General features: G+C 42.9%; 1 pseudogene; it reads right to left on the bottom strand.

The window, feature by feature from the left end:
* The window catches only part of LOC115777819 (cytochrome P450 2J2-like), a 65,510-nt pseudogene that overhangs the window by 40,166 nt on the left and 9,411 nt on the right, over positions 1–15,933 (bottom strand).

The following is a 15,933-nucleotide window of genomic DNA, read 5'->3' as shown; positions in this document are numbered from 1 at the left end:
CATTTACCTGCCACACGTTACTCCCTTCGTGCTCGCTCCTCTTCAGTAGCGCTAGCTAAGCTGTTTATGTGCCGCAGCGCAACTTACGGACTCGGTCCGGCCCGATTATAGCGCTATAAATGATACATTAATTATAGGGGTTTGCGTATTTAATCCCTTTGTACGAGATAAGCCCCGATGATGGAGGATACGCCAGTACGATTGTCTCTTATGTGTTATTATTCCTCCGTTTAGGCTCAGATCGTTTGATGTTTGACTGCGCACTGAACGGAAATGCAAACTTCTTCTGACGTGTTAAAAAGTAACGAGTCTGTTTGAAAATGTAAGAAGTAGAAAGTACCGATACTTGTGTAAAAATGTAGGGAGTAAAAGTAAAAAGTAGTCAGAAAAATAAATACTCAAGTAAAGTACAGATACCTGAAAAATCTACTTAAGTACAGTAACGAAGTATTTGTACTTCGTTACTTCCCACCTGTTTATGGGGAATTGATTTTTATCTGGCCCACCATATTGTCTCACTACAAGTACCTACAGCAGCACAGAAATGAAAAACCAAACAGTGAGGGCACAAAAACAGACTAAAAGATGGACACAGCCACTGTGAAGTCATCCTTTGGTTTTGGCCACCATGTTGGTTCTTTGGAGTCAGAAGTTACTATATGGAAGATGGCACACACATGGTGTCAGTTTAGTACAAAATTAGTTGAGATGAGGCCTAGCAGAGAGAATTCACTGTTTCCTCTGTCTGCACAGGAAGTGTAATTAGTGTAATTAATCATATGGCAAAACATCATTTGTCACATAGTTGCATTAAAAATGCTCCAAAAAGGCCTCGACATGACAAACTGAGCAGAGATTTCCTGTTTTATGGCTTTAATAAGTTAAAGTGAAGCCTAGCAGACAGCTAATGGAAACAGCTATTTTCATCTTCTGCAGCTATAATAATATTCTTCTTTCTTATCATTGTAATGGGCTTTTAATCATCAACTGGAGACAAGTGGCCATTCAAGGAAGTGCAGTTTTTGGCACTTCCACAGTAGTTTCATGTTTAAGCCCAGGAGGCTGCCACTTGCCTGAAATGGCTCTGGAGGCCCACCTACAAAGAAGGATTAGGGGCTCAACAAGGTAGCTGCTGGTTTGATGGAGGGTTTCAGTGTATTACAAAGGTAGTTTGCTTCTTACTGGGACACAGTGCAGACCTACCTTGTCCAGCAGAATGGCTGAAAAAGAAAAGAATGGTGCTGTAATGGTTCGGTCAACATCCACATTGAAATGCTGTGGCAGAAACTTAAGAAAGCTGTGCATAAACCAATGCCCACAAACCTCAACGAACTGAAGAAGAGTGGGTCAGAATTCCTCACCGATGATGTGACAAACTGATGCAGTCATTCAGAAAAGCATGATTTCAAATGATTGTTGATAAGGGTGGTACTACAAGCTATTGAGTCATGGTGTGTTTAATGTTTGACGCACAGCTTCTGTATTTTGGTATGGTTTCTGTTCCAGAAATAATGGCACAGTACTAGTACCTGCTGAGGACCAGATGACTCTTTCAAATTTGGTGCTACTATGTAAAACCTTGTCTTGTAAGAGGCCAGTGTTCTAACTAGTGGTTGATGGCAGGCACTGCACCGTGCTGAGACGTCCTTGCGCAGGGCTGAGGATGTCAGCGCTTCACTTTGGGAGCTCTGCTGTCACTGCATTTAGCAAACCGGAGCGCACCCCCGTGGGCTCCGCCCCCCCCGGCTAGGTTGCTGCTGTTATTGCCACTTGCATTTGCACTCTACCACAGAGCACAGGCAGTTTCATTGACAATGTGCACATTTGATCTCGCTAAGGTCGTGCCTGCACTTGATTTTGCGGGCTACAGAAATCCAAATGACAACCGGCGTCTAATATCTGTCTAAGAAGGCCTGATTTAGAGTTCTGCGTCGGTCCTACGTACATAACTGAAAATCCTCTCTGAACCTAACCTGACACGCACATTGAGAAATGTAACCACATGTCCACAAAAACTGTGATTACCGCCTAGCCTTCAGAGGTGCTTTCCAGTTAGGCCCCGTCACTCAGTTAACAAGGGGTTAGCATTAGCCATTTGTGGCTAGAACCCTGAGAGGACGTGCTTTCTTTTTATTTTCTTTATAGAAACAGATCAGAGACACAGGGGGCTTACTACTGCTTAAAAACTGTGTTTGGCAGCCATAATAATGTCAAGAAAGCCACTCAAGAAGAGTGTGCACACTGACACAGTTAGACCCACTGTGTATAATAATGATCATTGTAAATGTACAGGCATATGATAGCTAAACTATATGGAGAACAGTACTGGGCATGTACACAATACAAGTACATGAGCTGCTCAGCCATGGAAACCCATCTGCAGGTATCAGCACAGTTTTTGTGCTTTTGTTGATGCCAGGGGAGATTTGAATCTCTGCAGTCACTGAGTCAGCACAGCATTGGCAACTTTATTGCACTGTGCGTCTCAGCAAATGCAGCAAAGTATTGAGTCAGAGGTTAGGATTTATTTGGACCTTGGGCAATCTCACCTTCAACTTCTCCTTCCTCCAATGTCTTTCTGCACGCTCATATAATCACATATACAATATGCTGCCAAAAGTATTCACTCACCCATCCAAATCACTGAATTCAGGTGTTCCAATCACTTCCACGGCCATAAGTGGATAAAATCAAGCACCTATGCATGCAAACATTTGAGAAAGAACAGGTTGCTCCTCGGAGCTCAGTGAATTCTAGCGTGGTACCACCTGTGCAACAAGTCCAACCATGAAATTTCCTGTTAGGGGTATTATAACAAAATGGAAGTGATTGGAAATGACACCAAGCCAGCCACAAAGTGGTAGGCCACGTAAAATGACAGAGTGGGGTCAGCGGATGCTGAGGCACATAGTGTGCAGGGGTCACCAACTTTCTGCAGAGTCAATCACTACAGACTTGTGTGGCCTTCAGATTAGCTTAAGAACAGTGTGTAGAGCTTCATGGCTTTGCATGGCTGAGCAGCTGCATCCAAGCCCTACATTACCAAGCACAATGCAAAGTTCTGTATATGGTGATGTCAAGCAGGAGAGATGTTCTCTGGAGTGACAAATCTCTGGCAGTCAGATGGATAAGTCTGGGTTTGGCAGTTGCCTGGAGAACAGTACCTGCATTGTGCCAAGTGTAACGTTTGGTGGAGGGGGAGTATACTGTAGTGTGGGGGTGTTTTTCAGGAGTTGGGCTCGGCCCCTTAGATCCAGTCAAAGGAACTCTTAATACTTCAACATACCAAGGCATTTTGGACCATTTCCTGCTCCTAACTCTGTGGGAACAGTTTGGGGATGGCCCCAACATGACTGCACACCAGAGCACAAAGCAGCTCCATAAAGACATGGATGAGCCAGTTTGGTGTGGAAGAACTTGACTGGCCTGCACAGAGTCCTGACCTCAACCCAATAGAAGACTTAGTAAATGGTAATGGACTAGTTCTTATATAGTGCTTTTCTACTCAGTATGAGCTCTCAAAGCACTTACACAACACGTTTACCCACACACACCCATTCATACAAGCACTTCCATGATTAATTAAGCACTTTATTTATCTAACACTCACACACATTCATACTCCAACAGGTGCGTCAGAGAGGAACTTGGGGTTAAGTATCTTCAGTAGGTGACCTGCTCTACCTACTGAGCTCCAGCCACCCCGATCAACTTTACTTTTCCATAAGTTGATCAGTTAAATTGAAATTAAAAAGGTTTGTACAAAGTTGTGTATTGTTGTAGCATTTACTCTGTCTCTTTGGTACTGCTGACATTACATATGTTTCTGTTTTAACATTATTATTTCATGTCAGTCACAAGCACAACCAGTGTTGAGATCTTTCTGACACTGATCACTTCAGTTAAAATGGGTTCAAATCTACAGTAACAACAGAAGGTTCAACACTCTGTTTTTACTCATGAAGTAAAGGCAGGGTGTAAATGATGTGTAGAAAGTCATCTAAAAACTGATCTACACACAGTCATTATCCTTTTCTGGGATTCTGGGGACATTTTGTTCAAACATTTTAAGCAGCACCATAAAATCTTGGCATAGTTGTTAGTATATCTCAACTTATACCAGCTGCTAGTCAACTGGCAGAATGTAACCTTTAACCTTCAAAATAAAGAGTAACCCCAGCTCTGCCAATATTTTATAGTGTCCAGGCACAGTGCCTTAATAAAGTGAAAATGAAAAAACAAATATAGTTCAGGGAGCTGAGAGGCACATAATATATTTAAAAATCAACTTTAATGTTAAGTCAGTATTGTCTCTCTTTTCTTTCCTTTTTTACCTGAATGGCTACAAAGTAAATCCTAATACATTAGAAAACAGAAATATTAACTCTGAAATGTTACAGTATGCTAAATAGATGGTGATTATGATCATTTTAGATCATTCATGCGCACTCATTTCATAATTAGCAGAGCTTGAGCCTTATCTTTCACTATAATAGTTCATCTTTATGTGAAGTGTCCAGCAGCTCGACTCTTCTACAGATCGAGTGTGGAACACATTTCCATTCACTGTCTGTTGCATTAGCCTGAAGGATCGTGATAAAAAGACCTCCAGGGGAGCCAGTTTAGCGCACTGGCTTGTGTGTCTGCCACAAGGCTATTGCAGAGGCCTGGATTCAAATGTACCCCAGAGCCATTAGTACATGTCTTCCCTTGTTCTCTCTCCGCAGCTTTGCTATCTTCTCTCCACTGTGCTAACAGAATAAAGGCTAAAATAGGCCAAAAATAATGTTCAAAAAAGATAGTGGGAATGATCTGAAGGACTTGGCTTCATGTTAGGGGATGAAATTTCAAAAAGATTTGTTGGTGCAGACAGACACGAAGCATCATAAAGGGGTTGTACTATGAAATGTTAGCCAGCTATGCTGCTAAGTCTGAGTGTTCAGTGTCATTATGGTAACTTGTGCTGCCTCACAGCAAGGAGGTCCCAGGTTCGAATCCACCTCGGCCGAGGCCTTTCCAAGCGACGTCTGCATGTTCTCACTGTGTTTGTGTGAGGGCTGCTATAGCCCCCCCTGGAAAAGTCACAGCACCCTCAGTAAAATGCTTAGCCCCCCCCTTAGCTCCTGCAGAAAGTTATTTGTGGAGCCGCCACTGTTTCAAAGCCTCCTCTTGATACACTGACATAACACACCGACTGTGTTTGAAGCACTTTGAAAAGCTTTTTCCATCCCAACAACGTTTTGATCCCTCTCCTTCTTCAGTTTCTGATTTGTGCCCTTTCTTTGTGCCTCTCCTTCTCTGCCTGTTCAATCATCTCTAGAGAGGATTCTAATAAAATAGTCGTGATCGAGCGCATTCTCGAAAGCGCGTGCTGGAGCGCCTTTTGTGTGTTTGTGTGTGTGTGTGTGTGGGGGGGGGGGGGGGGGCATGAGGAGGGGAGGTGAAGGAGCACATACTACAGACAGCATATACTACAAAATAAAGGCGCTTCTTTACAGTAGGTCTGTTTTATTCTGAAAGGGATAAAGAATCACATTAAAGAGATTCTTTATTCCTTACAGTAGGTCTGTGGGTGTTTTATTTTGAAAGGAATAAAGAATCACATCAAAGAGATTCTTTATTCCTTACAGTAGGTCTGTGGGTGTTTTATTTTGAAAGGGATAAAGAATCACATCAAAGAGATTCTTTATTCCTTACAGTAGGTCTGTGGGTGTTTTCTTTTGAAAGGAATTCCAGAATTCATTCCAGAGTGCATCTAAGGCATAAAGCCTTTGATCTTAGAACGTATAAACAGGCTCAACATTCAGACAGTTAGTGAAGCACAAACCAAGAAGGCTGTCAGACCCAAAGCAATCAGACGCTTAAACCACAGAAGCAAACCTGAGAAGGCAAAACTCTGAAGCACCTGCAAAGATGTCACACCCACGAAGACCAAAGAAAGGCAACATGCAGACGGGTGTGAACTATAATGCGAGGGAGCAGATCGCAGCTCCGAAGCAGCAGCTGGAATCCCAGGAAAAGGCAGAAGATTGGGAAAGTGAATGCACTGCCTCAAACTTTTGCCTTTATAGTGTCAATTCTTCTTCTTCTTCAGATCATTCAATGGTACAAGACCAGTACAATAAGCTGAGCATTACTCACCATAACTACCAAAAAGCCACAAAGGCACAAATTACCAGTCTGACACGGAAACTGAAGGAAACTGAGCGTAAACTAAATGAACTTCAGAATTGTTTCCTTGGCACCGATAATTCAGAGGACACAACCGTTCTGATGAGCCAGCTGCTCGAATCTCAGACCAAAGTAAAGGAGCTCGAAGCCAACAACACACATTTAGAGAAAACCATTAAGGATATGACAGAAGAGCATCATATGCTTGCCAGTCAATTTTCCGACAACAACGTGGTTTCAGGGCGCACCATTAATGAGCTGAAGAAACAACTGGCAGAGGCTCGTTCACCACGAAACCTGAAGGAACAAAGTAGCCAAACTGCTGCAGTACTGAGTGCAAAGCCTTCCCGCCGAGCCACGAAGGCTTCACAGGCTGACTTCAGATCTGCCAAAGAGGCTGACCTTGAGCTCAAGTGTGGCAAACAGCAAGCGCAGATCCAACAGCTCCAGCAGCAGCTCCAGCTGCAGCTCAAGCAATTTGATGACAACAAAGTGGTTTCAGAGCGCACCATTAGTGAGCTGAAGAAACAGCTGGCAGAGGCTCGTTCACCACGAAACCTGAAGGAACAAAGTACTGCTGCAGTACAAACTGCTGCAGTACTGAGTGCAGAGCCTTCCCGCCGAGCCACGAAGGCTTCACAGGCTGACTTCAGATCTGCCAAAGAGGCTGACCTTGAACTCAAGTGTGGCAAACAGCAAGCACAGATCCAGCAGCTCCAGCAGCAGCTCCAGCTGCAGCTCCAGGAATCTCAGAGACAACTGGAGGAGCAGGCAATCCAACACAGACAGGAGAGAGAGAAATTCCAGTCTGAAATGAATGAGGTAAAATCCCTGCTGACTAACTACAAGAACCTTCATGCTTTCTACCCTAAAGTCATGGAGGAGGAGAAGGAAGAAAAGACCAGCATGGGAACTCCACTGGAAAAAGCAGAGGCAGAGAAGGAATTCCTGCCGCAGACTGTGGAGCCTCTGCAGAAAAAGCAAGACATGGAAAAAGGAAAGGAAGGAAAAGTGGACTTGGTGCCGCAGACTTCCTTGTCTCTGCAGGAGCCTGCTGAAGAAAAGCAAGGCACAGAGCAAGAAAAGGAAGTGCCGCAGACTTCCTTGTCTCTGCAGGAGCCTGCTGATGATCAATCAAAGGCAGGAAAAGGAGACTCACTGCTGGAAACTGTGAGATCTTTGCAGGAGTCTTTGAAAACACAACAAGGAAATGAGAAGATCCTCACCACCAAGCTGGAGAAGCTTGAGGAACAACCCAAGCAGAAGAAGAAGAAGAAGCGCAATTGGCTGCTTAGGCTATTCAGCAGAATCAAGTCCTAAAAATCTGATTTTTTTGGTCCTAAAAATCACATTTATACACAACATAATATGTCAGTGAACTTGTTAGAGGTACGGTAACAAATCATTCCTTGTTTTCCCCCCCAACCGGCAGCGGCAGATGGCTGCCCCTCCCTGAGCCTGGTTCTGCCGGAGGTTTCTTCCTGTTAAAGGGAGTTTTTCCTCCCCACTGTCGCCAAGGGCTCGCTCAGAGGAGGGGATCTTCTGATTGTTGGGGGGCTCTTTAAACCAACCACTGATCAGTTCACTGGCATTACATTTCAGACTCAGCAAATATGTAAACGGATGACTCCTCACAATCATGACATGACTGCCATGATGTCAGGAATCATCCATTTAAAACATCTTTGCTGAGTCACGTTTGGTTGTTTATCAATATGACTTTTAGGACCCTGAGACCAAATTTAATAAAAAAAAAGAAAAAAAATCAAAGTATCTGTGTGAATGATTTCATATATACTGTATATACTGTTTTATGGTAAAATACTGGCAGCTGTGGTTGGCAGAACTTCACTATTAAAAATATGGTACAACACATGAGAAATGACATTTTACAACCAACAACTGCTTGTGGTTCATTAAGAAGAAAATAACAGGTAAAGCCCAGTGCACACAAAGACACACGGTTAAACTTTCAAAAGCTTTTTGGTGAAACAGATTGAAATGATCCAATCACTCGTCCAGTATGAAGGTACGGCAGTGTTGAGATCTTCTGTAAAACAGTGTGTGTCTGCATACATATCAATAAAATCCATGGTGCATTGCCTGGCTGATGAAGAGTGTGAGAGTCCAGGTATGACTGCAGAGCGTACTCAGGATGGGATGGAGTCACACATGGACACGATGCTCATGGAGCTGGAACTTAAAGCGAGTGTGGGCACCGGTTCAGCTCGCAGACCCCCGTTAACCATCAGGTGTTCACTGTGGACGGGCACGATCCTTTCTGCAGCCAGAAAACAAAGACAAACCAAGCTGGATGGATGCAGTGCTGAAGCTTGATGCTGCCACAGATACTCGTGTGAAATAAGAAAAACGTCCTCTTTCAATTCAAAGCTTTTACATGTCAGGCTATTCTAAAAAAATCCTCTGGTCTTTTTCAGGTTGTAAACGTCTTCAAATCCAAGTTCAAATTAACAGCATGACATTAGACTGTGTCATTATTCAGTAAACAAAGCTCAAATGCAGGGTCAGAATAAGTATAGCCTTCATTTTTACATGGCAATTAAGCAGGAAAGTGACAGCCAGGAGCTGATAATCAAATACACTTGATCAACTGCTCACCAGAAGTCGTGAGCAGCCCGATGAAAGTCGATGTTTTGGCTGCTCTGCAGTCCATCACGCTACAGACAGAAAGATCATGTCTCCTCCTCATCCTGGCCACACAGAGCAATCCACATGGCCAGGATGAGGAGGAGACAGAGGCAGAAGCAGCAGGGGAGCTATCTGATCAGGCAGAGAGCGCAGGAGAGGGGACCGCAGCGACCCCCAGACGAGGCAAGGCACAGAGGAAGAGTAGTGACGAGATGATGGAGGAGGATTTGAAGAGGAAGGAAGTCAGGGAGGTAGAGAGAGAGAAGGAGGGAGCCCGGAGGGATGACACAACACACTTCCTGCTCAGATTAGCTCCAGCCACGAGGAGTTTGCTCCACCAAAGCAGTCATGGATAAGAATTCAAATCCAGGAGCTCGTCCATGAGGCAGAGTTTGGGCCATCACACAATGATCCATTTCTTTAGCTTATTCATTTCCTTATGCATGAGTTTGCTTTTTGGAGGCTTGGTTTAATGAAGAGTCTCAGTCATCCAGGCAGCCAGATGCAGGAGCGCAGCTATATACTTTCTGAGGTGCATGTAGACACATTTTTAGCACCCCCCCTGCACCCATCCAAATCCACACACACACACACACACACACACACACACACACACACACACACACACACACAGGCTTTTGTATTTATTTTATTTTTATTGATATGATCTGTTATATTGTAACTACAGCACACAGTTGCAGAACAGTGACCTGTTATTTTACAAACACCTGGACTCTTGCAAATTTCAATTTGTAAATCACGCCGCGCCCACACAGACACACAATATAAGTGGCGCCACAGCAGCGCACAGTTATATTTTCTGTGTAATGGTGCATGCCAAGCTCACCATTACATACATATTTACATCAGAACGGCATATAATCTGAGGACGGGCTGAGAATAAAAACTTACTTACTATGAATCGCCTTCTGAATAACAGGTGTTCGTTTGCAGCGATAAAACCGGTCGAATCAGCAATAAAATCCTCTAATACAAAATAATCCACTCTCGTGAGTCATTTAGTCACTTCGCTGAATAAATGTAGTCTGTTTTTGATGCATTCTGATAATCCGTTGGCGAGAAAAAACATTGTAAATACTGTTTATGCACGTCAGCGCATAGACTCCTGCTTCCTGCTCAGTTTAGCTCCTCCGCTGCAACGCGGCTGCAAATTTGGGAAAATGCCAGAAGCTCCAAAAGCAGCCAAAGAAAGAAGCAGAGGAAGCCAAAGCAGGGAGTAGCTAACGTTTGGATCATTGGATCCAGCTACATCAAACGAGGAGAGGAGGCAGCACACCAGCAGTTTGGGCACAATTTTGGACTCAACGCCACAGTTAAGTGGTGTGGAAAAGGTGGGATGCGCTGGGACGGCGTCCTTCCCCATTTCTATGCCGAGCTCTCCTCACAGAGGCCCCCTGACGTTTTGGTGATCCATGCTGGAGGCAACGATCTGGGACTCACATCCGCCCAGAAACTGTAATGACGACCCAACTGAGGCAGCTGCATGCAGACTTCCCCGCCATGAAAATTGCCTTTTCCAGCGTCAATGAGCGCCAAGCATGGCGTTACGGAAGTCCACGGTGGATCGACAGCAACAGGAAGCTTGTCAATTCGAGTGTGAGAAAGGCTGTCGACTCCTTTGGAGGTGTCGTCATTGAACATCCTCAGCTGAAATATTACGACAATCAGATATTTCAGGGGGATGGAGTCCATTTCACCCAGAGAGGCAATGAACTGTTCCTGAAGAGCATTCACTCTGCCATCAAGAAGCTTCTTCAGGACCCACTGCAGAGAACAGAAACCAACAACCCCAACCGGTCACGCAGATGACCGCCCCTCCCTGAGCCTGGATCTGCCGGAGGAAAAGACAAAAAAATGTTTTTACACCTTGTCATTAAAATGTGCAGCCATGTTCATTTGGGTTGATGCCCTGCTCCACCAGTTCCGTCTTTATTAGCTTGAACGTGCCTGTAGCATCCAGTGACACCTGCAATAAAAATCACAGCAAAACTAATTAAAAGTGGACGAAACAAATCATGTTGGCAACAAAAAGGCTAAAGCACAAATGCATTTGTAAAACTGGAGGAGGTTGGGGACAGACACTGTTTTTTCAGATGAGCTAATAAGCAAATCATCAGTGTACAAATCCACAAGATTTTCCATTTTTCCACATTTTACACCATGAATTCCTGGGTGGCTCATGACGACCCTTGTAGTGTAGTGTTTGTGTGGACAACTTCGCAGTCACAACAAAATGAAAGGACACCGATGTTTGGATGGGGGCTTCCTCCAATGAAAAACACTTTTTCAGTACTTGGACCCAAGCAGACACGTGCATACTTGTGATGTGACAAGTACAATACTAATGTGAGTCTGCATCTGCATTTTTTCTGTGTCAGACCTGATGCCACAAAACATAGTGGGCATGAGAAACATTTTGGTTTTTGAGTTTGTATAATAATTTGAAGTCTTTCCTACAAGGGGCTGAGAGGGGTTCTTCTATAGCAGGGGTCATCAACTACATTTATCCAAGGGCCAGAATCTTTCTTGGCACACAGTGTGAGGGCGAGATGCTCTTGTAAAGTTAAAATAAAATTAAAAGAATAAAAAAATAAAATGATCTAATTTTATCCTAAGTAATATATCTGATATATCAGTTTTCCTTTCAAATTTATACAAGTTTTACTGATGTGATGTGCAAGTCTTGCACTTACATGTTCTTCTCCTTTGACGGTTGTTATGGAGACACCGCAATTGTGTGCCGTTGTTTTCATTATAGATATGACGAGCACAGGAAACAATAAAATGTTACATGAGAGCAATGAGTTTATCTATGCACAATCTACTTTTCAGAAGGCGTTTTTGTTGTAGATTTTTTTAAATGAATGTAGAAACATGAAGAGTCCAAATGCAAAACCCTCTAAATCTGCCTGGACACTTTTCTTTTAAAAGAGCATTTTTCTTTATCTGGATCTTATGGTAAATTTGAGTAAATTCACAGGTAATGGTGAGGTTCCCTTTAAAAAAAATAGTCATTTACCTACTTTTTAATAAATAATATTTTGTTTTGAGGGAAACCAGCAAAATCTTCAGTCTGTCCTCTGCCCAGTGTGAATGAAGCTAAAAAGTGCAAATATCAGACTATGATAAAAAGATTTCTACATAGATTCACACAGTACAGCTGCAATGGCACAAAATGGCAGCACATTTATTTTTCTTAGAGTAACATACAGTTCCATTTTTAGTAAAACACCTTCAAAACTTGTTACCCTCAATCCAATCAGCCTTTACAGAAAGTCTTTTGAATGAACTTGATTTAATTGTGCACATGGATCAGACATGATTGGAATGTGGTGAAATAATGTCATTTCTCCTTTTCCCCTCACTTAATTTTACTAGTTTTTGGTCTCCAGGGTAAAATGAAGAAAATTTACAAATTGTTTGTTACTGATGCTATAGGATGAAAATAGTATGGCAGATATATATAATGCATTATATGACAAATGTGATGGAAGACAGTAATTCATTGTGCCGAGAAAAAGACATAATCGGGTTAAGGCAGCTGATGTATCAACGTGTTACAGCACAGAGGCGGTAAGGTTTGGGACAACGGGTGCCTCCCAACCTAAACTCCAGACTGGGCTGCTCTCCAGCAGGTGGTGACAGAGAGAAGCTTTGAAGGATGGAGGTGAAAAACAAAAATAACTCCATCCGGGCCAGCTGTTCTCCAAGACACACACGCTTACCTGAGAATTCACAAAACACAAGTTTTATTCAAGCAATTTACAAGATATCCACTTGTATCACAGATTTTACTGCATTTCTGCAACAAGCCAATGAACCATTGTATAAGCGCTTTGAGTGCTCGTACTGAGTAGAAAAGCGCTATATAAGAACTAGTCCATTTACCATGATATTTTGTCTAAAACAGGGGTGTTAACATCCAACCAACCTGCAGAAAATGGAAGGAAGGCATCTCTCTTGCCAAATTTACCATCCCTGTCCAGAAAGTGTGGAGGGTTGAAAGAGTGTGGAGTTTCCCACACTGACTCATCATGTAGGACTGAGTCCAGGGTAGCCAGGATCATGGTGCCCTGAAAAAATATTAACAATAATTGTAAGAACTGAAATACTAAAACAGAAAAAAATCTAAATTGGTTTTGAAGATTGTGTGACTTTACCAGGTGATGCCAGATGTTTTGATAAAATGCTGGATTTTTTTTTAGGATTTGGAGCCTATCCTAGCTGTCATAGGACAAAAGACAGGGTACATCCTGAAAGGTCATCAGTCTACTGAAGGGCCATAAGAGTCTCACTGTGTGTATTTATGAATCATTGCAGAAGAAGCCTTTCATTTATGGGGAATTGATTTTTATCTGGCCCACCATATTGTCTCACTACAAGTACCTACAGCAGCACAGAAATGAAAAACCAAACAGTGAGGGCACAAAAACAGACTAAAAGATGGACACAGCCACTGTGAAGTCATCCTTTGGTTTTGGCCACCATGTTGGTTCTTTGGAGTCAGAAGTTACTATATGGAAGATGGCACACACATGGTGTCAGTTCAGTACAAAATTAGTTGCGATGAGGCCTAGCAGACACCTTGTATGTCAGGGTAATAGATCATGAAAAGCAGCCCCCAGTGTAAAGTAGTGGTGGTAGTTTCAGTTCCAGCAAAAGGTCCATGCTGCAAGCACGTAAGTTGCTGAGAGTAAAACTTGAATCATTGTTCTCATCCTATCAGAGACACAAACAGCAGAAATTAAAATCTGTTGGTATATTTCATTACAAGACCAAACAGAACAAACACAATAGAATTCAAGCCCAAAGCTCTCCTTTCCCATCTCTATCACAAAGGCATCAATATAGTAATGCTGGGTTAAGGTTTTCTTTGTGTTCTCTGATCCTGATTTCTATGTAGTCATTTATCTGTTGTACCAGAGTCAGCATCTTCTTATGAGGTCCAGGCAGCCACTTCATCAGCCAGGGCATTGCGTTGTACATCTACAAAACAGGAGAACAGTTATTAAATCTGATGAAGTCATCTTTTAATGAATAAATAAACACTAACATTCAAAGAGAGATCCACGTCTGTGTGCACCACATAGAAAGAGACATTGTAGTCAAAGAATTGAAATCTAACAGAAAACAGCAGAGGTGGTGGTAGAAATATAACTTCCAAAGGGGAAAATATTTGGGGGAACAGTCACCAAGCTTTGTTTGTTTGTTTCAATAAGATTTAACTTGTGATTGTTTAAATGCAGTTCATATTTCTCAGTGTCCATTGCACACACTCATACACACAGTGTGACGGAGCGATGGAGAAGCTAGAAGGAAGGAAGAAGGACGTAAAAGTACAGAAATGCTTTAACATGAGCAGAAATACTGCTGAAACACATCTGAGATGTTAAACTACATTTGGTGAAAAAGTTCACCAGGATGCACGAAACCCTCCAACTTTCCTTAGGAGGACCCTGGCTCTGCTACATAAGGAAAAATAAGTGTAGTGATGATGATTCCAGCTCAAGAATACATGGACATGTTTTCTTTAAAAAAAAGATTGAAAGAAGTGAGTCGTGTGGTGGTTAGCACTGTTGCCTCGCAGCAAGAAGGTCCGGGGCTCGGGTCCACCTTGGCCGGCACCTTTTCTGTGTGGAGTTTGCATGTTCTCCCCGTGTTTGTGTCGGTCTCCTGTGAGCACTCTGGTTTTGTCCCATGGTCCAAAGATATGTACTTTGTGGAGTTAAGTTAAATGCTGATTCTAAATTGCCCACAGGTGTGAGTGTGAATAGTTGTGTGTCTCTGTGTGTTAGCCTTATGACCGGCTGGTGACTCGACCAGGGTGTAACCTGCCTCTCGCCTTATGACAGCTGGGATGAGTTCCAGCCCCCTGCAACCCTTAAAAAGATATGAAGAAGGAAATGGATGAATGAAACAAACCAATAACATTTCTTTATTACTGGGGTGTCCATCAGTCAGTAACAGGTGTTGCTGCTAGGCAACAGTAGCACCTGAGAGTACTGTTCTATGTGGGTGGGGCATGCTCCAAATTTCAAAAGAGACAGAACGTTCAATCGCTTAGTTTCAGCATTTTTCAAATTAGGAAAACAAAAGCTAGGCAACATCAGCAGCATCAGAAGCTACAGCAACACATATACAAAGTACTGCAGAAGACTTTGGTCAGACACAGCATCAGCTCTGCTCTGAACATTTGACAGGTAGCTTCATTTCCTCTCTTACTAATTTCTTCCCCTGATTTAAGTTTTTCTCAATTGATTTGGCACATTTGTCACAGCAGAAAAGTGATTTTCACCACTCTTAATTCAGTTTTCCAAACAGTTAAAGCATTTTTTCATAACTCACACTCACCTGTGCAAAAGGCATCAGATTTATTTGTATTTGGAGCAAACCCTTACAAAGCAGTACTGCAAAAATGTGGGCCTAATGCAGAGTTTTTATGTGATTCTGTCCTTATCTGTAGCTTAATTTCCACGATGAACAATAAAATCTTCACAGCAACACTTTTGAGCACCTCAGTCTTTGAAACTGTGTCCTTTAAAGCCATGAAGGCTGAAAATGCCTGTCTGAAAGAGGATCCTGAAGAAGAAAAGCTGCTGGCCAAAGAAAACCTAAAGAAGAAAGCAGAAAACGTGAAGAAGGAATTACTGGCAGTACAGCAAGCAATTGAACAAAAAATAGAAGGTTTGATAAAGATGGACATGGCAGAGAACGTAATGACGGACATAGAGGGGAAAAACAGTATGAAAAGGCGAATAAAAGAAGCAAAAAAGAAGCTCAACCTGAAAGTGGACGAGGCAAAGAGGAAGTTCAGCCTGAAAGTGGACAAGGCCAAGAAGAAACTAAAACTGAAAGTGGACGAGGAAGAGCAGCCCCTTTTAAAGAACCTGGAAGAGGACAATGTGATGTGAAGTGTGTCCTAACAATGCAAAGGTTGAGGAGAGTGATGGTTTCTCTCAGACTGAGCAGCAGTTTCTCTTCACTTTTTCATCATCTTCTCCACCTTCACCCCTCCACTTCCTCTTTCTCTTTCCCTCCTCTGTTCCTCCTCCCTCTCTTTCCTTCTCCCTCCCATTCCCTTTTCTGTCTATT

This window comes from Archocentrus centrarchus, unplaced genomic scaffold, assembly GCF_007364275.1.
Source record: "Archocentrus centrarchus isolate MPI-CPG fArcCen1 unplaced genomic scaffold, fArcCen1 scaffold_79_ctg1, whole genome shotgun sequence".
Lineage (NCBI taxonomy): Eukaryota > Metazoa > Chordata > Actinopteri > Cichliformes > Cichlidae > Archocentrus > Archocentrus centrarchus.
The sequence above is the reverse complement of the archived record's forward strand: the minus strand, read 5'-3'. Positions and strand labels throughout refer to the sequence as shown.